The sequence below is a fragment of the Tachypleus tridentatus genome, chromosome 11, assembly GCF_004210375.1.
Source record: "Tachypleus tridentatus isolate NWPU-2018 chromosome 11, ASM421037v1, whole genome shotgun sequence".
Taxonomy (NCBI): domain Eukaryota; kingdom Metazoa; phylum Arthropoda; class Merostomata; order Xiphosura; family Limulidae; genus Tachypleus; species Tachypleus tridentatus.
The window spans coordinates 79,117,639-79,142,634 of NC_134835.1; the positions used below are offsets into that span (position 1 = coordinate 79,117,639).

At 31.0% G+C, this 24,996-nt stretch overlaps 1 pseudogene across 1 annotated transcript in view; it reads left to right on the forward strand.

Annotated features, from left to right (window-relative positions):
• The window catches only part of LOC143232556 (uncharacterized), a 118,674-nt pseudogene that overhangs the window by 77,752 nt on the left and 15,926 nt on the right, over positions 1-24,996 (forward strand). The window contains exons 21-34 of the transcript XR_013017592.1: positions 428-543; positions 2,204-2,381; positions 4,512-4,694; positions 4,934-5,041; positions 5,302-5,415; positions 6,932-7,093; positions 7,261-7,431; positions 7,875-8,153; positions 9,898-10,073; positions 17,135-17,378; positions 18,094-18,201; positions 18,579-18,650; positions 21,126-21,248; positions 23,568-23,807. The product of XR_013017592.1 is annotated as an uncharacterized LOC143232556 (transcript). The remainder of the gene's footprint in view (positions 1-427; positions 544-2,203; positions 2,382-4,511; positions 4,695-4,933; positions 5,042-5,301; positions 5,416-6,931; positions 7,094-7,260; positions 7,432-7,874; positions 8,154-9,897; positions 10,074-17,134; positions 17,379-18,093; positions 18,202-18,578; positions 18,651-21,125; positions 21,249-23,567; positions 23,808-24,996) is intronic.

Consider the following 24,996-nt stretch of genomic DNA (forward strand, 5'->3'; position numbering starts at 1 on the left):
ATCTATTCTGAAGAAAGTGATTATCTTTTGTTAAGTATGTAGTTTTCAAAATAAAGGATTTAAATTCTGATCTAGTCCTTGAACCTTGAGCTAAATTCTTGAAGTTTATTTGGAAAATATAAATAAATTGGCAAATAACGTTGTTAGAAGAAAAAGTACCAAATAATTTTTTTGGATGTTATAATATTGTGATTTTGTTTCTGTATTTATTTTCATTTTGATGTATTGTTTAATATCTAAGAAATAATGTTTGAACAACCTCATTTAATAATTGATTTTTGTTTCATCTAAAAATTATCACATTTTTATAATGTTGTTAAAAATTATGTGACATGTAAATTTCCATTTCTCCAAAATGTTTTCCTATGCAAGGTAACTATCTGTTTATTTAATCACTTAATCACTGACTGGATCATGCATCTTGTAGGTGATAAAGGTGAGCGTGGACCATCAGGACCTGGAGGATTTCCTGGACTAGATGGCCAACCTGGACCTCCAGGACCACCTGGTCAACAAGGTGTACCTGGGGTAATAGGAGAAAAGGTTTGTGTTGAAATAGAATAATATCTACATAATGATTGCTTTTTATGTTTTATGAGGGGATAAAAGGGGGTTGTGTTCTCTAGTAGATTATTGGCAAAATTTTTAATCATTTTCGGAAATTACTCCTAACATATTCTGATATATTATAAATACATTTTTTGTGAAATTCAACAATTAAGAACTAAGATTTCCATTTCAGCCCTAAACAAAGGAAAATCTTTCTTTTGAAAGTGCTTAGGTCATGAAATTTCTTGTTTTATGATTCATCTCTTGTTTTTTAACCATTCTGTATAATTTCTTAGATATCATCTGTTAATAAATGAGGCTTTCATCTACTTATTCTAAAGTGGCATAGGCTGATAAGTAATTCCATGAGACAAACATTACCTGGCATAATATAAGAAGAATAAATTTATGTAATACTTTCTACAATGATGTGACTTGGGGAAAAAAATTAATATATTAAATGCATTTTTGTAATTTTTGATCTAGAAACAATATATAAAAAACTTTTGCCTGTAATGCAAGTTTTAATTTCTCAAAAATAATATTTTTCTGGTGCCAAATCAGTAGTCCCTAAGCGGGATAGCAGTAAGTCTTCAGATTTACAATGCTAAAATCAGAGGTTTGATTCCCCTCAATGAACACACAAGGTAGCCCAATGTGGCTTTGCAATAACAGAAGCATATATGTCAAAGCAGTAAACTTCAAGGGTAAAATACTAAAGATCCAGCTCCTGTCGTCATAGCAGGCGCAGCACAGATATCAACTTTCTGCTATGTGAAACAAAAAAATAAACTAATGAATAACAAAGTTACAATAAAAAGTGACCTTGTATTGTTTTATATCTCATAATTTTAATGTTTTAGTAATTGACTTGGTATTATAATTTGATAATTAATTTTGTCAAACTTCAGCTGAGGTCAAAAATGTATTTATTCTTAAGGAAAGTATATTAAATGGTAGTTTTTGTGTTGGACATGTTAGATTCCACCTTATGTAGTACAAGTGTGTGTGGTCTGACCATTTTAGGAGGTGGTAGATTGATGTAACAATGTTTATATAACAGATGATATTACAAAGTTTTTTGCTGGTTCTATTTTCAATTGTGAAATTAGAAAAGCATGTCATTTCAAAAACATCAGTTAAAACAAAAATCAAAAACCTGAGCAGTTTCAATAGGTAGACCTTCATTCATCAAAAGCAAAGTGAATTAATTTATTTTCATTTGTTAAACAGTTTGTTCATAATATTTTAAGCCAATGAAAATATGACAACTACCTTTTAGTTTCATTTATTGTTCTATTTAATTACTACTTTATAAAAACTAGATCTTAAACAAATCTATTTAAGTAAAACAGAATAAGAAACCAATAAACCTAACTGATACATAGGCTTTCAACCATATTTATCAAATAAGCAGTATTTCTGTAGAATGTAGATATAATTTCCGTGCAGATAAGTGTATTTCAAGGTATTATTTTAATTAAACATTTTAGGACTTTCTTTAGTCTGTAGGATCGCACTTTTCATTGTGAGGGTAAAATATTTTAGCTAACATGTTGTCAAGAGATTTTTAGGTATATTATTTATATATATGTAACCATACACTAGATAAGTATGTTTAGTTTTATATCTTTTAAATATTTACATTAATTAGGGCTCACCAGGCTTCATTGGACCTCCTGGAAGACCTGGAGCTGTGGGTCCAGCTGGTTTTCCTGGTATAAAAGGTGAACCTGGAATTGGGCGGCCTGGTCTTCCTGGAGAAAAGGGAGAGCCAGGAGAATATGGAAGACCTGGACGTAAAGGATCCAGAGGTTTAAAAGGAGAGCAAGGTATTATTATAATTTCTGAATGATAACTTTTATACACACTAAATCAAACCATTGTCAATATATATACTTTATTAAGAAAATTTAAGATCTTTTATTTCTACAAATATTATGATGCAATGGTAAACCTACTAAACTATTGTATCTATATGTATCTTAATTTTAAGTATATAAATAGGTCTTCTGTATTTTACTTGTGCTATAAATATATAGTGAAATGCTGCTCTTGATTTTACTCTGGTACTGACCACTAAAATCAAGGGTTGAACCTACCCTTAAAGTGGTCTACAGATCTCAAGATCCCGATCCTGTTATTAGTTCAATTTAAAGAAAATGCACAATAAGAATGTGTCAGTGACATGGACCTTGGAGGTAAAGTCTATAAATTGAAAAAGACTATAGATGACATATTTTTTATTCTGTTATTAATGTTATCTTCAGAAATGAAAGTTATGAATGAATTACTGAAACAGACCACAGAGGACATATTTCTGATTCCATTACTGTACTCTTAACAGATTTCAGTCTTCTGAAATTGTTTTTTGTACCTTGTAATAAGGTAAAGGCTGTTAATCTGTCTTTGATACTGTCTAAGAGGAAAAGGCCCAAAAGTTTCAATGTATAAGATACAAAGAGACCGTAAACCTGAATCTGCTATGCCTAGTGTATACAGTTATCATGTTCATGTATCTGTCTTTGTTGTTTTTTCAAAGATTCATGCTCTGAATCAACCAATAGGATCAAGGCCTTAAAATCATTTTTAGTCCTGTGTAGAGAAGGAAAAGTTCTGAATCTCTTATTGGTACTTTTTATAGATGTCAAAACCCTGGAGTTTATTGTAACTGCTGTGTTCACATTCAGGTTCCCCAGTTTGTCACAGCTATCTAAAGAAACGTGGGCCTTAATTTTATTAATCATATCTTTTTTTCAGTAATTAAGAAATTCAAGGTTCTATCTCTATGTTTAGTATTATTTTACAGAAATCAAGACTCTGAACAGCCATTAGTAATTTCTACGTAGATCAAGGTCCTGAATTCACCATCTTGTGGTACTATTGCATATCAAAGCTGATTCTGTTAGTGTTAATATTTTCAGAGAACAAGACTGTCTATAAGTCACTGGTACTGCGTGCTAAGCAGGAACTAATTAAAGGCTTGAGGTATCAAGAAAAATTTTGTAGGGGGCAGCATAACTGAACTTTGTAAATAAATCAAGTACAGTTCAGTACTTTGTTAATTACAGTTTGAGTAATATGCACAAACACAAGCAAAGAGTAAATAGTATATATAATAATTCTAATATTTATAATAAATATAAAGCCATGATAATGAATTCTTGGTTAAATTAGTGAGAAAATATTTATGGAAGAACAAACTGCAAGAACATGTTAATGAAAAAATAATAATAATCGATTTGTATAAAATGACTGAAATGAGTGAAACAATTCCAAACAAATGTTTTTAAATGAAACATACACTTTCTGATTATTGTTTATTTTGGTCTGAGAGGGGACAGAGAAAACTGTACCTATTTTCACCTCCCTCCCCAAATCTGGCCTTGGTAGTAGGATTGATCCTTAAATTTATGTTTGGTACTATATACAAAAGACACAGCCATGAAATCTTTACCAGTATTACCTTCAGTGAGACACTTTTACCATACAAATGAATAAAAAATTGTCAAAGCACCAATATACACAAAACCATGGTCAATACACATACATGATCATGAAGACTTCTGTTTAGTCCAAATGATAAGAGCAATGACAAACGCTCTGAATATGGGTTAATTGGATGAACTGCATATAAATGGAATGTAAGAAACTAACCACACTGTGCTAATATACAAAATTGTTAGACATGAAAGTAAAGTAAAATTTAGAATAGCTTACTGCCCAGAAAGAAAATAATGTACACTGGATCTTTACAGTTTGGAAAGCATGACATTCTGAACCTGTCTTTAGTATTGTTCAAAAAAAAATTCAGATGTTTAATTAACTTTCCTTATTATTAGTAACTTATTTTATTCTGTAAATGTTTACTTTTTGCTTACCTTCATATCATTAATTTGTGAAAAGAAAATTTCAGATTTATTTTTGCAGTTTCAAATTAACTTTGCTATTACTTCATCTAGGAGAAATACCAACACCTGCAAACATCACTCACCTTCCAGGACCTCAAGGTGAAAAAGGAGAACCTGGTTTTGATGGACAAAAAGGTGAACCTGGCCCACAAGGACCACCTGGAGAAGATGGTATTCCTGGACTAGAAGGCTTACCTGGAATAGATGGGCTTCCTGGAGAACCTGGACCTAGAGGTTCATAAAAACAGATTTGTTTTCATATAAATATTTGACAAATCATGATTGATTTGAAAGTTCCATACAGTTCACAATATTAATTAAACACTGATGTGAAGAATGTTATTTTTATGGCAAATTTTTGCAGACGTTTTTAACTGTAGTTTACTAGTTCCTCAACCAAGAGTATCATAAAATCTAATCCCTTATTTTGCCATAACTAAGCATTTCATTAAGCCATATTTCTTTCTTACCAGGACTGACAGGACCACGTGGAGATAAAGGAAACAGAGGACCAATGGGATTTCCTGGGGAGCCAGGGCTTCCTGGCCAACCAGGATTCCCTGGGACTCCAGGCCTACCCGGTTAGTTCTCATTATTATCTATTCAGCAATAATGTGTTTATACAAAGAAAAACAAATTTTTCAAAAACAAAATACATATGTAAACATTTATACCATCTGTGCACATTTTTACCTTATTATGTGCATTATATATATAGTCATTTTTATAGTTAGGTATCATATCACTATATTATAAAACCTTTGTCATTTTACTAATAGCATGTAGTATTTTTCATCAGATAAATGTAGGTAAAGACATATTTATGCCTGTACTTATACAGGGCTGAAAGGGGACAAAGGTTTCCCAGGAACTGGACCACCTGGTCAGCCTGGTATACAAGGTCCCCCTGGTCCAAAGGGTGAGCGAGGTTTACCTGGTGCACTAGGTCCTAAAGGTAAAGTTAATTAATTTTTATTTTAGTTTCCAAACACAGATTTAAATTGTGTATGTACATATTTTGTGAAAAAAAGGATATGAAAAACATTTGAAACAAGTTTGTGAATTAATCTTACTATGATTAAGTCAACTTGAGTAAGTTTATGTTTGCTACATGCAGTTACAAATAGGGTTACACTCTTATGGTTGTTATGAGTATCTTCATAATGTTTTTTGTTACCTGAATAATTTCTCACTCTATGTACAATATAAAGCCTTTGGATAGAATATAATAAAATCAATAAACTGAAAGTTGTTGTTTTTTTCTTAAGAAGAAAAGTTATTAAACTTCAGAAATGAAATTGGACATTCAACTACAATTTCATTTGAAAATTGGGAGCAAAAATTTTCAAACTTTTCTCTATGGAAGTTTTTAACCAAATAGCTGTTGTAATGTGATGTTTATTATAGTCTACATTTTAAGATTTAGAAGTTCTTTTAATGGTGGTGTTCTTAAAAAAAAGTAACACTTTACTACTGACAGAGAAAGTGTAAGTTTAAAAAGCTTATTTTATTGTATACATGTAGAAAAACTCAAGTATTTTGATAATACAAAATGTCAGAATAGTTACAAATCATAAATTGGATTATACTGTATAAGCATAACATTTAGTAATGAACTAACAATTGATAAGTCAGATACAATATAACAATACTAATCGATGCATTTAAACAGCAGTGCTTAATTTAAATACAGTATTTAATTGTGGGTCTTAATAAGGACAAACCAACAGCAAGTACATGGACCAACCAATTGGAAAGAAGTATAGGCTTTAATATGAACATTACCTCTTTGTGTTGTAGTTTAACATTAAATTCCACAATTATTGAACCATAGTTGGATTTATGAATATACTAACTGCAATACAATTGTAAAGAAAATGCCTTATTATTGAATTTTAGGTGAAAATTAACTGACTTTACACTGCTTGATATTTTTCAGTGACATGTTAAGTTCTACATGGATTCAAAGTGGATTGTTTTACATGTATAGAACTATATTTTCACTAAGATGATGATTTAGTAACCAAAACAAAGTACAGTTAGGTGTAAGTTAAGCATAAGTTTAGGGTCTTATAATCCTAAAAATTAGGCTCTAATAAACTATGTTGAACTCAGCAGAGATAGCTCATTACATATTTCATGCTTAAATTTAAAGAAATAAACAATCAAATAAAAAATATATATATCAGGGGAGGACTTGCACTATTACCATGCTGGAGAGGCAAATTTACTCATTTTTACAGATGTAAAACAGTAACGTAAACAATGTATTTCCTATGTGGCCAGCTCAGAGAAAGATTTGTTTGTGTTAGGGTAAACTGTCATCAAAGTGAAGGTTGTAAATTTTGAAAAACTATTTTATTTAAATGTGTAAAAATAAAGATGAATCAAAAATGAATTTGTCCACAAAATGCACATTTTTATTTTTTATAATTTTTTGAGTGGTTTGACTGTTTAGAATATTATTGTAGGTGACCGAGGACTTCCAGGACTTCCTGGTGTTAAGGGTGGTTCTGGATCACCAGGATTGAGTGGTCTTGATGGACTTAAAGGAGATAAAGGAGAACCAGCTAGAGAGGGACAGCCAGGCCCACCAGGACCACCTGGTCCACCTGGTCAAGATGGACTGAAAGGTTTGACTGATGTGATATGCTTCAGAGTATTGTACATTTCATCAGTTTTTTGTTGCATTCTATATCATATTTTAATCATATGTGACCTTTTCTGATTCATTTTCTAGTATTTAGGATAATTACATTTATATTGCAAACATTACTTAAACTTTTTTTTTCTTGAAAAGGTGAAAGAGGATATCCTGGAGAACCTGGACCATCTGGTCCAAGTGGACCTCCAGGAGTTAGAGGGGATAAAGGAGAACCTGGACTTTCAGGACTCCCTGGGATTGATGGAGAATCTGGACAACCTGGTTTGCCTGGAAGAGATGGATATGATGGATTTTCTGGAGCAAAAGGTTTGTTAATGCAAGTCTTGGTAGTTAAAAAAAACATGCACATAGTTTTACAGGTGGCTATACAAAGATTTATTGTAGAGTTTCAGATGCTTCATTTTTTATGACAATTAAAGTTATTTAATAGTAATAATTTCTTTTTGAAATTAATTTTGCTTCTCATAACATTTAATGTGAGTGGCATAATAAGAGTATATAATGCTATGTTTTATATAATTTATGAAAACTTCTTTTTTTATTGAGAAGATGTACTTGGCAAATGATTTTCACATGTTTAGAAAGTAATAGTTATAATGTCAAATTATATTAAAAACATGATATATTTTGATAGTTTGAATATTTTAATGTATTGTCATAAAAAACCTTATCCTATTAAGTTCTGAATTTTCTGAATATTTTTTTTTTATTCTTATGAACTAATATTTTATCAATACTTAATTTCACAGGTGAAAAGGGTTTTCCAGGAAATGTTGGTTTTCCTGGAATACCAGGAAAACCAGGAGAAGATGGCCTTCCTGGTATTCCTGGATCTAAAGGGGATAGAGGAATAGACGGTGCACCTGGTAGAGAAGGCCCCCCTGGAGTACCAGGAGAAAAAGGACAAAGAGGATTTCCAGGAATTCCTGGCAATAAGGGTCAACCTGGACCTGTATCAGCTAAAGGTGTGAAAGGTGAATCAGGAATACCTGGTTTAATTGGATCGCCAGGAAACCCAGGCTTACCAGGTACATTAATTATTATCTGTAGTTATGTATGTTTCTTTAATGTGTTTTATATTTACTCTTAAGATAACATATTCAATTCCTAACAAATGAAATCAAATTTTATAATGTGTTTTTTTATACAGCGAAGCCACTTGGGCTATCTGCTGTATCCACCAAGGGGAATTGAACCCTTGGTTTTAGTGTTGTAATTCTGTAGACCTATTACTGTTCCAACAGGGAACAATTTAAGAACTAAAAGCTACATTGATATAGAAAAATAATTTGAACCTGATATTTTCCTTCTTAGAAAAAAACACCAGTTTGCACTTTATAATTTACTTTAAATGAATATGTGATTGCTTTTTGCAATAAGTAACTCAAAATATTCCTGACTTGCCTCCTAGTTCCAAATTAGTATTTTATATTAAGACATAATGGAAAAAAGGTGCTAGTATGAAAGACAGTATATTAGCAAATTTTGAATATTTAAAGTGTGTTTCAAAATTAAGTGTAGATATTCGTGGTAAATACTTTTGTTTGCATATATTAGCTACATTTGTACATATTTGCATCATTAAAAATATTTTAATGATTAACGAGAATGGATTAATGAGATTCCCACTGTCCCTATCTACTATCTAGCGAAACCACAGCCAAGGGAATGAATATTTTTTCATGTGTAAAAAGTTTAGATATTGTTTAGAATGCAACCCTATTACAAAGTTTTACTTCATGAAATGGTGAAAACAGAAATTTGACTGGATACAAATTTGGTTGTATTTGTATAAACTAAATGTTTATCTTTTTTGCCATTTTTTTGCAGTAATATTGTACAAACATAAATATGGTTGATGTAGAATTATTGTTTGCCTTTGTTTTTGGTAGAATTAAAGAACAGTTTAAAATTTAATGAATAATTAAAATCAACATTTCATACTTATACAATTTTAAAAATTTTCTTGAAGCTGTTAGTGGCTGCCACTTTAATAACTGGCAGGTGTTTAGGGTGCTTGACTCACGGTCTGAGGATCATGAGGTCGAGTCCCCATCTCACCAAATATACTTCCCCTTTCAACCATCGGAACATTATAATGTAACAGTAAGTCCCACTGTTCATTGGTAAAAGAGTAGCCCAAAAGTTAATAATAGGTGGCAATAACTAGCTGTCTTCCCTCTAGTCTTATACTGGAAAATTATGGATGGCTAATGCAGATAACCCTGATACAAACAAACCAAACCATTTAAAAAATACAGTTTCCTGTTGGTAATGATGATGCAATGGAAAATTATTGTTAATAAAAGACATAAAGGTGTTAATATATATGCAGATAGTTTAAAACTACTGAAACAATGTTTTAAGGCTGGAAACACAATATTAACCATTTGGAAAATTTGCAAAACCTTTTTAGAAATGAATTTTTATTGAACCAGATTTTCAGTGTATGTTTTTAGATACTTTGTCATCCTATTGGTGCTTAAAAGCGTAAGTCCAAAGCTGAGAATATTTTGTATATTTAAACTGTCTTGAAACTCCTTCTGTTGAATCTGTTTTCTTGTCTGCAATAATATTAGACAAAGGATACTGAGAATGGATAATAAGTTTGAGTTATTGAATCAGTTGGTAGAATTGTTTATTAATATTTCCCTAACTTATTTTCTCTCTTTTTTTTAGCAGCAATTTTCTCTCTGTTTTGGAGGTTTTTGATCAATTGTATATGTAAAATTAAATAACACTGTTATAATTTCCTAAATTTTTTAAAACCAGGTCTAGATGGATTTCCTGGTGAAAAAGGTGATAGAGGTTTGCCTGGTAGAGGCCTCCCTGGACCACCTGGACCTAAAGGTGATAGAGGTACACCAGGGCTACCAGGCTATCCTGGACAACCTGGTGAGAAAGGTGCTGATGGTTTACCTGGATTCAATGGCATGAAGGGAGAAAAGGTAAGAGAAAATGAAGATACCTAATCAGCTTCCAATAATCTTGATCTACTTTATACCAAATTAGCATGAAGATTGTCTTGTATGGCATTCATTCAGTTTCCATTCATAATACAAGTCACAGCATTTCAGACTACACATTTAATTGTCATTAGTGCATCATTGCTATTAAGCATCAAGATTCTTTTTTGGATTACACTAATATCCCAGATAAAATGCATGAGCAATTTTATAGTGTGAAAACTTGGAACATTTCAAAACTTTTGAATGTCAATCTCCAAATAAGCAGCTATTTTGAACTAACAGGAACATTTAGGAAAAAGTGAAAAGGATATTGTTATGGTATTAAATTATAAGCGTAAAATGTTAAAAAGTAAAATTGTTATTAGAACTTTATAAAAATAACATAAGTACAGTAAAAGAAGAGAAAACTAAATTATGCTGATTATATTTGGGCCCATGATAGTGTCAGTTATTGGCTAAAAAATACCAGCCATAAAACATAAATTGTTTTAGTTTTGGTAACGGATTTTCCATAACTGAGCTTTTACAAATTTCAAAATTAATATTCATTTTTTCTACCATATAAGAAGTTTTTACAAATTGAGAGCAAAACTTTTACTTACATAAAATTATCTAATTTACCACAATGAATAAAAATTAACAAATATACAAACAAATTAAAGAAAAGGGAAGAGCATTGATGTCAAATGAAAATGCATCCTTATTCGTCTTGACTTGTTTGTGAAATCTATGCCTTTTAGTCTCAAAGCTACATGTTGTAGGCTTTTATATATTGCTTCTGTAACATCTTGTTTCAATGACCAGCAGTAATCAGCCATCATGCTGATGTCCCACCTTCCCTGATACCTCCTCTCAATTTCCCTGATGTCTTCATGACATCTTCCCCTTGTTTTTTGTCAATGGTACTGAGATTTTCAGGGAAATAGTCAATATGTGTGTGTGTGTAAAAAATGAACTTTCAAGCTCTATATTACAATCCAACTTTTTGAATTTATCAAGCATGCATTTAACAGCATTTACATAATTTGGGTTTTTATTTTATTTATTTTTTTCCTGAACATTTGTCAATAACATCTTTAAACACAATCCATGCTTCTTTTTCGACTTTCCTCACTGTCCTTTCAAACTGTTCATCCAAAGTCAATTTCCTAATTTGAGGCTGAACAAAACTGTACCACAAATATAACAATATGTTTGGGTCATTTACATAAACTCTTGTTGCTATAATGATGAATAAATGATATTGAAAAAAATAATGTCAAAATGCATACACAAATAAATTACTTTCTAGAAATGACATGTCATGTATTGTGTTAATCATTTATATATTAGTGGTGTATTTCTTGTGGGTTCTAGAATAATTGATAATACTTTCACATCAATTGGTCTAGAGAAATATATAGCCAGTGGTTGTCAGTACTTTAACCATAACAAAATGTGAGCCAAATTCAACAAAAATGATTAACTTATGTAAAAGCACATATGATGCTTTGTGAAAAATCTGTACATGATGGAGAAAAATGAATATCATTTTCAGATTTATCATACAGGAATTACTGTAAAATGTGTAAAAGTTTGAAGACAATAAAACCATCACAGACCTGTGTGATTTCAAATAGTTTATTTTCAGCTCATGAGAAGAGTATGTGATGGATTACTTAGACACTGTTAACAAAGAGTTTGAAAAGAATCCACAACTGTATTAAAATACTGCCTAATATCTCATTTTGGATTATGTGTGATAACATTTGCTTTTATCATGAGATAAATAAACTCAGATACTTGTATTTTAATAATAATGAAGCGTATGGTAAAGAATTTGAATGTTAGGGTCTAAGGTTCATATCCTGTTTCTGTAAAACTGAGCATTCAAACTGAGGAGCCATAGGTATATTGTAAGAGTGGTGTTAAAATCCTACTATTAGAGAGTTGACAGTGGGTGTTGTTAAGTAGCTACATTCTATCTATATCAGTTTAAAATTAGGTTTGCATGTATTTCCAAAACAAAAATAATCCTGTTACTGTTGTCTCTTGTTAAGAACTAGTCCATCACCATCTATTTTCTGGCTATTCATTTTTTTTTACCCCATCTGTTTCTTGAAATCAAACTTCCAGAGTTTTTTTAACTGTGAGAGCCACTATTTTCTGTACTTATATTTGCTGTTTCTCTACTGAAAACAATCAACCAGAATTTATTGTTTATCCTTACTAAGACCACTAACAGCAGTGAAATATGTATTCTTTACCACAACAAGACCAAGTAACTAGTGCCTTGTTCTGAAGTCAGGCCATTAGAATATACTGTGTTCTGTGAAACCAATCCATTAGAATTTTCTGTTTTACCATGAGATTAGTCCATCAGAATTTGCTTTCTTTCTTCACTAAAGAGAATGGATGTATCATTCCAAGAACAAACCACTTGAATGTTACTCTCCTCTAAAAACTACTTTTAGATGCTGAATAACATACAGGTTACCATGGTAAAATGACATTTCCTTAGGACTTGCAACTTATACTCATGCTATATTATCCCACAGAAAGTGTATCCTCAGCACTTATGAAGTGTTTGGTCCAAATGGCTCATTGGGACTCCACTTGATGAACACCTATAACCATACTTCTTTCTGTTTCCATTCCTATGGCAGTTGACAGCATGTTCACTGTAGAAAGACACACTATGCATCTTTATCCAGATTAAGTGAAATTAATCTTCACTTTTGACCATTAGCATTCATTAACATTTCCAGTGTCTTTCCTCAGAGATGTCTTTCAGTTACAAACTTGGTACTAACAATGGTGCAAATTACAAAGTTTCTCTAGTTTGTTGCTATTTCTTTTCTCCCCCTGCATTTTCATCCACCTTATGCTGTTCTTTTACTAAAATAAAGTTCAAAAAAATATTTGGAAAACTCCCAGTTTTTCTAAATATTTCAACCTGCAAATAAAACACTAGGTGCATCAAATTTATACTTGTTATGAAATTTAAACTACTGTCAGTGAATTTCATATGGTTGTGGTAATTTCACATATTCAGTCATTGCAACTGAATCAAATCAAAATATCTCAAATCACTTTTACCAAAATATCACAGGTGAAACTGTAGCATGAACCTCACCAATACTCTTATTCTTTTATGAATATTAAATATCTGCCAAGTATTTTAATGTTAAAATATTCTTATAATTATTAATGAAAAAAACACATTTTTTTCAAATAATACCTAACATTATGTAATTGCACACAACCATATATATTGCAAAGTCCTAACATCCAGGTCAAATCATTTTCTTTTATTCATGTGCTGCTTAATAATTGTATTTATTATATAGTTGATCCATTTATTGTGTACAACACTCATAAATAACTGAGCTAAAGGATTTTAACCTCTAGCACATACTAGTAAGTCACTTTTTAAGAATTCATGCTGCTACATACACGTGGTTGTAAAATATCCACACAGATTTTGGAAAATGTTTGAAACGTTACCAAATTTCTTTATCAGACTTTAGTTCATTACACACTGTATTAATGGATTTACATATTCAAAACTACTAGAAAATTTAAAAGTAAGCAACTCAACATGTTAAAATTTTTTAAAGGATAAAAAAGTAAATCAATTTTGTTACTTTGTACTTTTTTACAATGGGAATTAGAGCTAATAAATAACGTTTCAAAAAGTGCAGATGCTATTCTTATCTTATCTTTCAATCACCTTTCCCTTTTCACTATGTAGATATAATAAATTTCTTCCAAGCAGGTTTATTTTCTGTAAATCTATTCCTCAGTACTAACCCAAAGAGTTTTTTGCATAAAGACTTACTCCTTGTTCCTTCCAAGTGTGTTAGTAAGTATTTCTCATGTAAGATTAGACCTACAAATATACTGTGGAATAAAACCCACATGTGTGTTGAAGTGGTGTTTAATTCATACTATATACATAATTTTCCTAATGCTGACAATGTTGCTTTTTATGTAACTATCTTAGAGGACTATTCTACAAGTGTAGCAGAGATAGAAAGGATGATGTTTCAAAATTCTTCCATTTATCACCTTCAGATTGGTACAAATAGGCAGCTTCTGTCATTTCACCTTTGTTTTTATTCATTCAGTCAGTGCATATGCTTAACCATACTTTGTGAAGTAAATGATTCCTTCTAGGATGTAACAGTTATTCTTTCTCTGTTTCTGGTAGGGGCTTAATGTGGATTATTCTTTCTCTGAACTGCACAAGCACAATCCTTATGTTATTTTTATCTACCTCAATAAGCATGCAACCTATAAGATTATTTCCCTAGTTTGGTTATTATGTGAGATGCTTTCTCTTATCTTCTTATCTGGTCATAGAGATATCATAACTCTAGTTGCATCAGAGATTGAGTATCACACTTGCATGGGATGTAACATTGGTATAGTACTCTTCCTCATATCACAAACTAATTTGAACAATTATCAGAAGTTTTGTGCTTTCCTACTCTGTTCACAAACCTGTGGTGATCACTCTTCACTTTTTGCATGGTAAGAAGCACCCAAGCTGGATCTGATCTTTTAGTTGTTTTTCTAATAACTTTTCCTTCATTGTGTTAGGAATCTGTTGATAAGTGGAATCTTCCTTGTTGACATGATTTATCATCATGACTACAATTTCAGGTTTCAATCAGTATTATGTCCAGGGACCAAACACATGGCAGATAGACATGTTGTCACTTATCATTGAGAATGTTTTCATGTTTTCATGCTTCTTTTCTGGTTGGTAGTATACAGTATGTTATTTCAAGGAGAAAGCAGGTGCAACAATTACTTAATATCTGCTACAAATAGAGATTCAGTAAAGACAAGAATAGTCACTTACTGTTAGTAAGATGAAAGATAATTTGTTATTAAAAAGAAATTGACAGTCAATGGTCATTAAAGCAGTAGAGCTACAGGTTTGTTATAAAGTTGAAATGTAAGGAAAACTTTATTAATGACAAGTAAGTCAGGATGGACTTTACTAAAAGTGGAGTTCTGCAGCTGACTAGTTAAAAGTTTTTATCACACAAATAAGGTATGAAGCAAAGTAAATATCTGTTTATAACCAGATCCTGTAACAGAAGTAGTATTATTAATTTAACACATGATCTCAACCAGATTTAGGTTCTTTAGAATTATAACCTGGAAAAAATTTAACTTTTATATATATTTTATAAGAAAGTGGTGTGTGCATATCATGCAGCTAAATAAGCTGTATTCATATTGTATATTGTCTCTTCACAGGATATATTTCTCAGCAATAATAACATTTTCCATAATATTACTTTACTACTATCATCTCTATCTGGATCTTGGTTAATCACAGCATGGTAAAGCCAACCCTGTCAGTTCTCTCAAATCTATGAGAGAAAATAACACAAAACTGTATGATATCAAAAAAATTATAAAAATAAAATGATATCAGGACCCTCCTCATATATGTTACGAGTATCAAACATAGCACACTTAATATTTACAATGAGAAAACATTGTAAAAGACTATATGGCTAGTGATTAATAGGTGGTAATAGGACTGTTGCATATGAAAGAATTGTATATAAATGAAAATAGTAAACTTTATTATATTAAGGAGAATAATTAAAGTTTAACTCTATTTGACTAGCTAAAAATGGAATAAAGTAATTGTACAACAACAAGACTTCATGAACTGCAGCCCATCGCTAGTACAGCGGTATGTCTTTGAATTTACAATGCTAAAATCAGGGGTTCAATTCCCCTTGGTGGGCTCAGCAGATAGCCTGCTGTGGCTTTGCTATAAAACACAAAAGCAAATCATGAACTGCAATTAGTCTGATGTTAAAGCACCAAAACTACATTCACAGTGCATATTCTGAACTTAGACATTCCAAATCAGAACTGTACTTTTTTCTGTAGAAAGTATGTGCATATTATGAGAGCAAACTATGAATTATTAGCTTACTATTCCACTACTTTAATCCTAAAACATATAAATGTAATAGCCACCTACATACTACTAGCTATATGTAATAATAGTCAACTTACTAGATAGTAGGTGCCTAACCAAGGAGATAGAAGGACCATGTGTCACCCCACTTTAAGTATTTTTTAGCAATAATTTTTCTTGTCTCATTTACTCACTAGTTCTTTCTTACACCTGCTCCCAAATTTTAACAAAGCTAGATGCATGTGAACTAGGCAGTAGGTGACATTGGATAAATTATAAAAAATATTCACTTATGTATCATAATTATAATATATATTAATTTACTTAAGAATTATTACAGAACAAGAAGGCAATTATGATAATATTATTAAAGACTGTTACATGTCTTACTTGTTCTTCTGTTGGACTGCTATATTATTATGTACTCTCTCCTTCCTTTACACTTTACTATTTAAACTTTATTCTTTCTTTTCTGAAACTATCCCATTGCAAATAACTGTCACTCCTTTTGAGTAAGCCTTTTCACTGTTTACTGTCTGTTATTGTAAATTACTTCAACATTTCTTTTTTTATCTCACCCCCCATAAACAGTTTGACATTATTTGGCTGCACATTTGCTAAAGTTAGCTTATCAGTGCTCATTTACTTCAGTAAAATTTTGCACTAGATATACAATAGGTAAACAATGATAAATTTGAGTTAAGTAAACAAAATTTATAATTTATAAAATAGACGCTCAGATGATAGAGTTAAATAACTCACAATCATTTAAATAAACATGTTATTGATTAAAACTGTTGTTACAGTCAAAAAAGATAGTTTAATTATTTAATATTAAGAGCTTAATGTTTTAAACTGTAAACAATTCTACTTTAATGTTTTTATGTGTATGGTATTTTAACTATTATGTAATGTTTTTCATAGTTTGTTTTATAATATTATTTGATACATTTTAAATTTATCAACTAAACATTTGAAAAATTAGTCTTGTGATCAAGCAAAATAGTTTGATAATAAAAAAGTTTAGAAATATTTAAAAATGAAAGTTAATCTTGAATGTTCCATGATAAACCATTAAAGTACTTTTTCACTTATAAAACATCAGGGACAATTTGGAGATGTGGGACCACCTGGAACATCTGGTCTAGATGGACGAAATGGAGCACCTGGAGAAAAAGGAAACGATGGAATACCAGGAATACCAGGAGAAAAAGGTCAACTTGGAGAACGTGGGTTTAGAGGTTTTCCAGGACCCAAGGGAGATACTGGTCTCCCAGGCAGGCCTGGTCTCCCAGGGTTTGATGGTTTGAAAGGTGCTAAAGGAGGAGCAGGCATACCTGGACAGCCAGGTGAATATGTAGTTATCTTTGAGTTTAATAGTTTTATCATGTATCCTGCTATTGATAGGGTAAATTATATATGTATGAATAAAATATCAGATTACTTCAGAGAAGAAATTAAGATGCAATTTTCATAGTTTAGCTAAGCCTGTGATAAAACTTACTTATCTATATCTGAGACTTACAATTTATTAGTTTTAGAATGTCTACTATTACTCTTCAGGCTAAATAAAGTAAATTAAAATTACCATTTTATAAATCATTTCAATTTACTGTTTAAAATGTGCTACATTTTTTCCAGACTTAATAGAACATGTGTTCATTGTTGTTAAATTAAAGTCAACTTATCATACACAGTAAGTGAAAATATGTATAATTTGAAGTTCTGCAAATTAAATATAAGAATTATACGTTATACATTTTTGTAGTTGTAAAGCATTTGGGTATCATATCTGGAATTTTGAATATTTGGTTACTGAATGGCTTGAAACATTTTTATATTTTGTTTTTTGTTATTTATAAAGTTGTCAATAGTTAGCTTTGTATTAGATTTTGCCTACCTGGTATTATGTTTAATATGTTGTAAAAGATTTGTTTAAAATCACAAAAAATATTTCTTAAAAAGTTTAGTTATTCTCACAATAATGAAAATTTGTATCTATAACCAACAGGAAATTATATCTTGAAATTATTATTTGTTAACTTTAAAAATCTTCTTTTTCAGGTGAGAGAGGTGATAAGGGTCAAAAGGGAGAAATAGGGCCACAAGGTCTTACAGGACCACCTGGAATAAAGGGTGAAAGGGGATTTGATGGAATTCCTGGACTACCAGGTACAAACACATTAATGATTTTAATTTTTATAACATTCAGATTAAAGATATGTAAAAGAAATTTGATCATTTAATCTAATTTTATCATAATGCCTTTCATGTTTTTGAATACTATTACCTCACAAATACAGTATTTTATATTGCCAAAAAACATTTCAAAAACTATTAAAAAAAGATTAAAAATCCTTTTAAGTCCTTAATATGTACCTCTATAATAAAGAAGGTAAATATAGTTTGAATGGTATTGTTTTTTAGTATTTTCAGTATCTTATGGTATGTTAATCAAAAACATTATATTATAAGTGGTGAATCAAAGAATAGATTGAGTTTCATATATGTTTTGAGTAATTCAGAAACATTATATATATTTTTATAAGGGGAGAAAGGAGATCAAGGACCACATGGATTAGATGGAAGACCAGGAAATAACGGTTTACAAGGGGCTATAGGTAGAATTTCTGATATTCTAGGATAAAGACATATGAATCTTTAATTTGTTACTAAAATGTTTTTAACAAATATCAGTATTACTGAAATCATATAAAACCTTTAATCTTTATTAATTGGCATACAAAGTGTAAACAAATGATATATACTATTTCATATGACTTGTCATATTTGCATAAAATAAGAAGACATGTTAAAGAGGTGAACTGAAACACTGTAAAAAAACAACCAGGTTTTGCATGAATTAAGAATGATATATTAAATACTAAGTAAGTGATTTATGATACTAAACAAAATGTTTAGTTAGATACCAAATGAGAAGAAATATCTTAGGTGTTGCAAAAGTGTTCTACAACATTATATAAAACATTTAATCAGGTTCTAGTTGTACTAAGAAGAAATATGTTAAATAGATTAACTATGATACTGTTAAAGAATTAAATGTTAGGCAGGTGATCTATGATAATACAGAACTCATTTAGTCACATTTTGCATAAAGTAAGAAGAAATATATTAGTTTATGATCAACAACAGTACAAAACCTTTGAATTTTGCATGAATTAAAGAAGAAGCATATTAGTTGTCAGAAAGATGATTTACAATAGTATATAGAACATTTAATCATATTTTGCATGAAGTAAGGAGGAGTATTTTAAATGGGTGACCTACAATAATGTATAAAACCTTTTAGTCAGGTTATGCATGAACTGGAAGAAATATGTTCAATTTTAAACAAGTCATGAATATAAGAAATATATATGTTTTATATTTAATATTAGATTCTTGCTGAACTTTAATTTATATGCTACATTCTAGATGAATATTTAACTGTACGTGAACTGTTCCAAAATTAAAAATGTAACATTCTTATTACTCTTTTCCTCTACTAAGTGAAAAAAAAAAGGAATGAAATTATGGTATATTTTAAGTAGTTTGTGTATTTATTGAATACAGTTCACAAATTTGGTTTATTGACATGTACACTAGTTACAACTTTTTTGAACTGGAGTATCTTATGGTTTAACATGTTTAGAGCTAGAGCCGAGTGAATCAACTTGTCTGAAAGAGTCAAATTTGGTTAAAAGAGATTCCTAGTTTAGTGTAAATAAATGCTTCTGATTACATGCCAGATGACATGTGGTAATCCATCCCATACTTCAGTCATTTGAATGTGAAATTTTCTATGACTTATATAATGAGTTGAGGTGTATAGCAACCAAGAGGCCCTCTTTAGAATTTGAATCAGAAAATCTTTCTGGCTTATCTATCTCTTTTACAGTATCTTGTTCAAAGCAGTTCATCATAATCGTAATGATATGACACTTGATATTGTCTTGTATGAGGAACAAAGTGTAGTCTCTATGTGTTTATAAAATATGTTAGTAAAACTGAATTAAGTGCTAGGTCAGTATATATTATGGAGTAAATCTTCTGTGAAGTGTGTTATTTTCTTAACATTATTTCATATTGATGCCTCCCCACACCATGATGGAACTACAGAATTGCAGCAGTCATATTCATATATGTTATACTAAGCACATTGTTTACTTTTGATCCTCTAGATACAAAATATTATGAATGGTATAGACTTAAAATTTTGGGTAAACTTTGTAAAAAGAAGTGCCTAGTAGCACTTTTACTAAGTCTGATGACAATGAAAAGAGTCAAATAAGAGACTAAAATAGATTTTCTAGATATTGAATTAATAATTAATGAGGTCTGTTCTTTGTCATTCAACTGTTAATAACATTCCATTTGCAGTCCTGAATTCTGAATTAAGCCTTTTTTTTTTTTGGTAATAGATAGGCAATTCTTTGTGGACATTAAATAGCATAATCAACCTTTCACAAACTTGCCTTGTCTATCGAGTGTACAAGTCTAATAGATTTAGGAACATGTAGACAAAAATTGGCTGCCACTTGTCCTTTCACTAAATTCAAACTACTTAATAACCAGTATTTCCACCAGAAATCTATCCTTCACCAGCAGTTGGTACTGCCACTTTATAAAATGTTACTAAATATGAAGTAATGATAAAAACATCAAATACATATCATGTATCGCCACTTGCAGAATGAAATGACAACATTATCCCTACATTTTCAGATTTTCATGTTCTTCAAAAGCTAAAATATGAGGAATATATGTAATAACTGTATATCAGAAAAGCTTTAAATGTGCTAAATTTGAGAACCACAAGATCATTAAAACTGGTAAATTGCTAAAGTTGTTAATAAAATTTTAAAACATTAGAGTAGTTGTCATCTGTTTCTATATATATTCATAATTGTTAAGGATGATAACACATATAAACTATTTATAGTTCAAGTTTGACTTTTAATAGATAAAATAAGAATAATATTCAGTTTAATAATCCTGAAAACATTAAAGTGCTTAAGGTTGTAAAACACATGGCAGTTACAATATAACATTATCAACTGTTTTATGTTTGCTGCACTAATTATTATACATTCTAGGTGAACCTGGACCTGTTGGACCTCCTGGAGCTCCTGGAAGTCCTGGAATAGGGGAGAAAGGAGAACCTGGAAACCCAGGTCGACCAGGATTCGATGGAATTAATGGTGAACCTGGTGTAAAAGGTAATTTTAAATAATCTAATATAATGTTTTTTCATGAAATGAATAATTGTAGTTTTAAACAGTTAGTTTAATTCAATAAGTATTGGTGTATTTGTATGATATATTTTAATATTTAATGTTTTAGTTTGCATTTAGTAATATTCACGTTTTTCATTCAGCACAGAGGAAAAAAAACATTGTGTTGTGACATTAGCTGTTAGGTAATCTTGACTTTTGGCTTTGTTTATACACACTTATCTTTTCAACTGTGATGTTTCCATGCTTTTTCTAACAAAACCTGAGTATTTTGCTTTTACTTAAATAAACTTGGGTACTTAGGTCCATGCTACTCTTTCAAGTTTTCTATGCACACTTTTCCCTCCACCCCAGATACTCTCATACTCTTTCAAATCCAAGTGTCCTGATACTTATCTTTCAAGCCTGCATATCCCCTACTTTTTCTTCAAACCTGTGTATCCCCATACTTTGTTTTTCAAACCTGCAACATGTACTTCTAATTCTAGCTAGAATATTTTTATATTAATTTTCAATTGTGTTGTGGATTCTGGGTAATCATACACTTCCCTTTCCAGCCAAGGTGTACTAAAAAAAGATTAAATATATTTAGCCTGTCATCTGTAATTTTAGCATTATCCTTTCTAGTTTTTAGATATGTTATTTACATTAATGTGGTAAGCATTGGTAACTACTGTGGCTATTATTTAGTTTAGGTGTCTTGTATATGTTTTGTATACAGAACAGTATTAATCATTGACAATTTTTGGTGGCCAAGTGTTTTTAGATATGTCTTTCATAGGCCATAAAATAATGAAATGGAAGTTTTTATTGGCCGTATTTTGATTTTAGACATTTCATTCTCACTAATAGTGGGGGCTATTATTTGGCAAGATTTCTTAAATGTGTCACTTGTGTGATAAGAGAAGTTTGTATATTTCTTCAAAAGTGTTATGAACAAAAGTAATTCTATTAAATGTTTTCCATTACATATAAAACAGTATTAATTTTCTGTAATTACTGAATGAGGAATAGAGCTAGCGATGGTGTACTATTTGTTTCCACTCCTTATCAGTCATTAAGAGACCCTAAACTTCTGGTCAAAGTCCCAGAATAATGTACAAAATTATCCAATGTTCTGCAGTGGAAAATACATTGTATGCTTCCACCTGTGTCTGCTAAGCTATTTCTTAACTGGCACATTTACTCTTTCATATCACGTGAAGTACTGTGGCAAATTACTAAATTTCTGTCTTTATATAAATGACAGAGTCTTGATCTGGAAGGCTGTATTTTATTTTAGTAGTGACATCCACGAGCCCTTTTCTCCATCCTTGAAAAAGTAGATAACGTTGCAAATGTGTTAAAAATTCTAGAAACGAAAATAAATATATCTATTTTCTGTACTTAGTTTAATATAGCTTTAACATTATAAGTTAAGCAAGATCTGAGATATGGCATTTTGTATTAGTATAGTCTCATTTTTAGTAGGTCTAATTCACATCAGGTGTTCTTCATGAATAATAAATTTAAAAGTTTATAGACCTTTGAATATTTCATTGGAAATATAAGTTAAGCCTAACCAGGCAGTTAAGAAAATAACATCTAACTATTCACTGATTCGTAGTGAGGGAAAAGCAAGACTGAACTAGCAGAATAGTTAAATACTTTAATTTAATGCTAATAATACTTTTTCATTCAGTAAAAAGAAAAAATTAAAAGTAAAACATTATAACTTTTCAAATAAAATATTGGTTACACAACATTTTGGTCAAAATTGCCTTCTACTCAGTATATACAACAATCCTAACTTCTGTGCCACTGCAGTACTTTCTGTGGAGATAATGTGTGTCTTCAACACTGAAATAATATCTTGCTGTTAAGAACTGTATATACTGGTTTTACTACTAAAGAGGAAGAACTACCTAATCATTACAAAATAAGTTCAGAAGTAAATTTGATTTAACATAGCAGACTCTTTTACCTACCCTGGCAAGGCCAGGGGGTTAAGGCACTTGACTCATAATCTGAGGACTGCGAATTCGAATCCTCATCACACCAAACATGCTCATCCTTCCAGCCATGGGGGCATTATAATGTGACAGTCAATCCCACTATTTGTTGGTAAAAGAGTAGCCCAAGAGTTGGTGGTGGGTGGTGATGACTGGCTGCCTTTCCTTTAGTCTTACACTACTAAATTAGGGACTGCTACAGCAGATAGAACTCGTGTAGCTTTCTGCAAAATACAAAACAAACCAAACCTTTTCTACCTTAGTATATCAGAGGGCCTTGTTGTTCTAAATTTATTTACTTGTATTTTTTCAGGAGACAGAGGATTCCAAGGTCGTGATGGAGCACGGGGACCAGCAGGAGATCCTGGACCTCCTGGACTTCCTGGGCCAAAAGGTGACACAGGATTTCAAGGTAGACCTGGACTTCCAGGACAAGGACTTCCTGGGCCAAAAGGTGATGATGGTCTCCCAGGTATCCCAGGACCCAAAGGTGAACGAGGACTTCCTGGGTTGCCAGGTCCAGTTGGAGAGAAAGGATTACCTGGCCTACCAGGTAAAAATTGATAGCTATTGTTTCTTATTTAAAAAGCAACAGTTTACTAAAAGAATAACAGACTGGATCCTGAAATAAAAACTCTAAATGATTATCTTTTGAAACTCTAACCAGTAAATGTGTTGGTGTAGTTACTAATAGTTGAATTCTTAACATAGGCCTGCGAAGTTAACTTTCATAAAAGCTGTTTGGGTTTTAATAATGGGTTTTCTATAATTTAGCTATGCAGATTTCCAAAATAATATTCTTTTTTTTTCTATTGTGTAAAGAAGTTTTACAAGTCAGGAAGAAAAACTGTTAGATCAAGTTATTATTTCATTTACCACAATGAACAAAAATTAACAAAAATACAAACAAATTGAAGAAAAAGGAAGAGCACTGATGTCAAATGAAAATGCATCCTTATTCATTCTGATTTTTTGTGAAATCTACATTTCTTAATGTCATAACTACTTGTTATGGTATTTTATGTATTGTGGCTGGAGCATCTTATTTCAATGACCAGCAGTAATCAGTCATCATTCTGATGTTCCACCTTCCCTGATACATCTTTTCCATTTTCTCAATATCTTGATGAAACCCTTCCCCTTGTTCTTCACTGATAGCAAGGAAAGTTTCAGGAAAGAAGTCAATATGTGAGTGTAAGAAACGAACTTTCAAGCTCAAATTTACAACTTACCTCTTTGAATTTATCAATAATGTTATTGACAGTGTTTACGCAATCTGGGTCTTTGTTGTTTCCTAAAAATTTGTCAATTACATCTTTAAAGACAGTCCACACTTCTTTTTCTACTTTTCTCATTATCCTTTAGAACTTTTAATCCAAAGTCAATCTCTTAATCTGAAGCCCAACAAAAATCTCTTCTCTTATGTTTCACTTCTGAAAGAGCTGGATATTGCCCACATAGATACTTGAAGCAGTTGACATCTTTGTCTAAGGCCTTTAAAAACTGCTTCATCAAGCCCAATTTATGTGATGTGGAAGTGATAGCACTTTCTCTGTGTCAACCAAACTTTCGTGTTCAGTGTTTTTTAACCTTTCTCTCAGGTTGACTCTGTATGGCAATCAATTCTCTATCCAATGCTGATTTTGTACTCTGCTGTCCCATTCACACAAAAAATATGGAAACTTTGTATAACCTGATTGTTGACCCAACAACATACAAAGTACTTTTAAGTTTTCACAAAG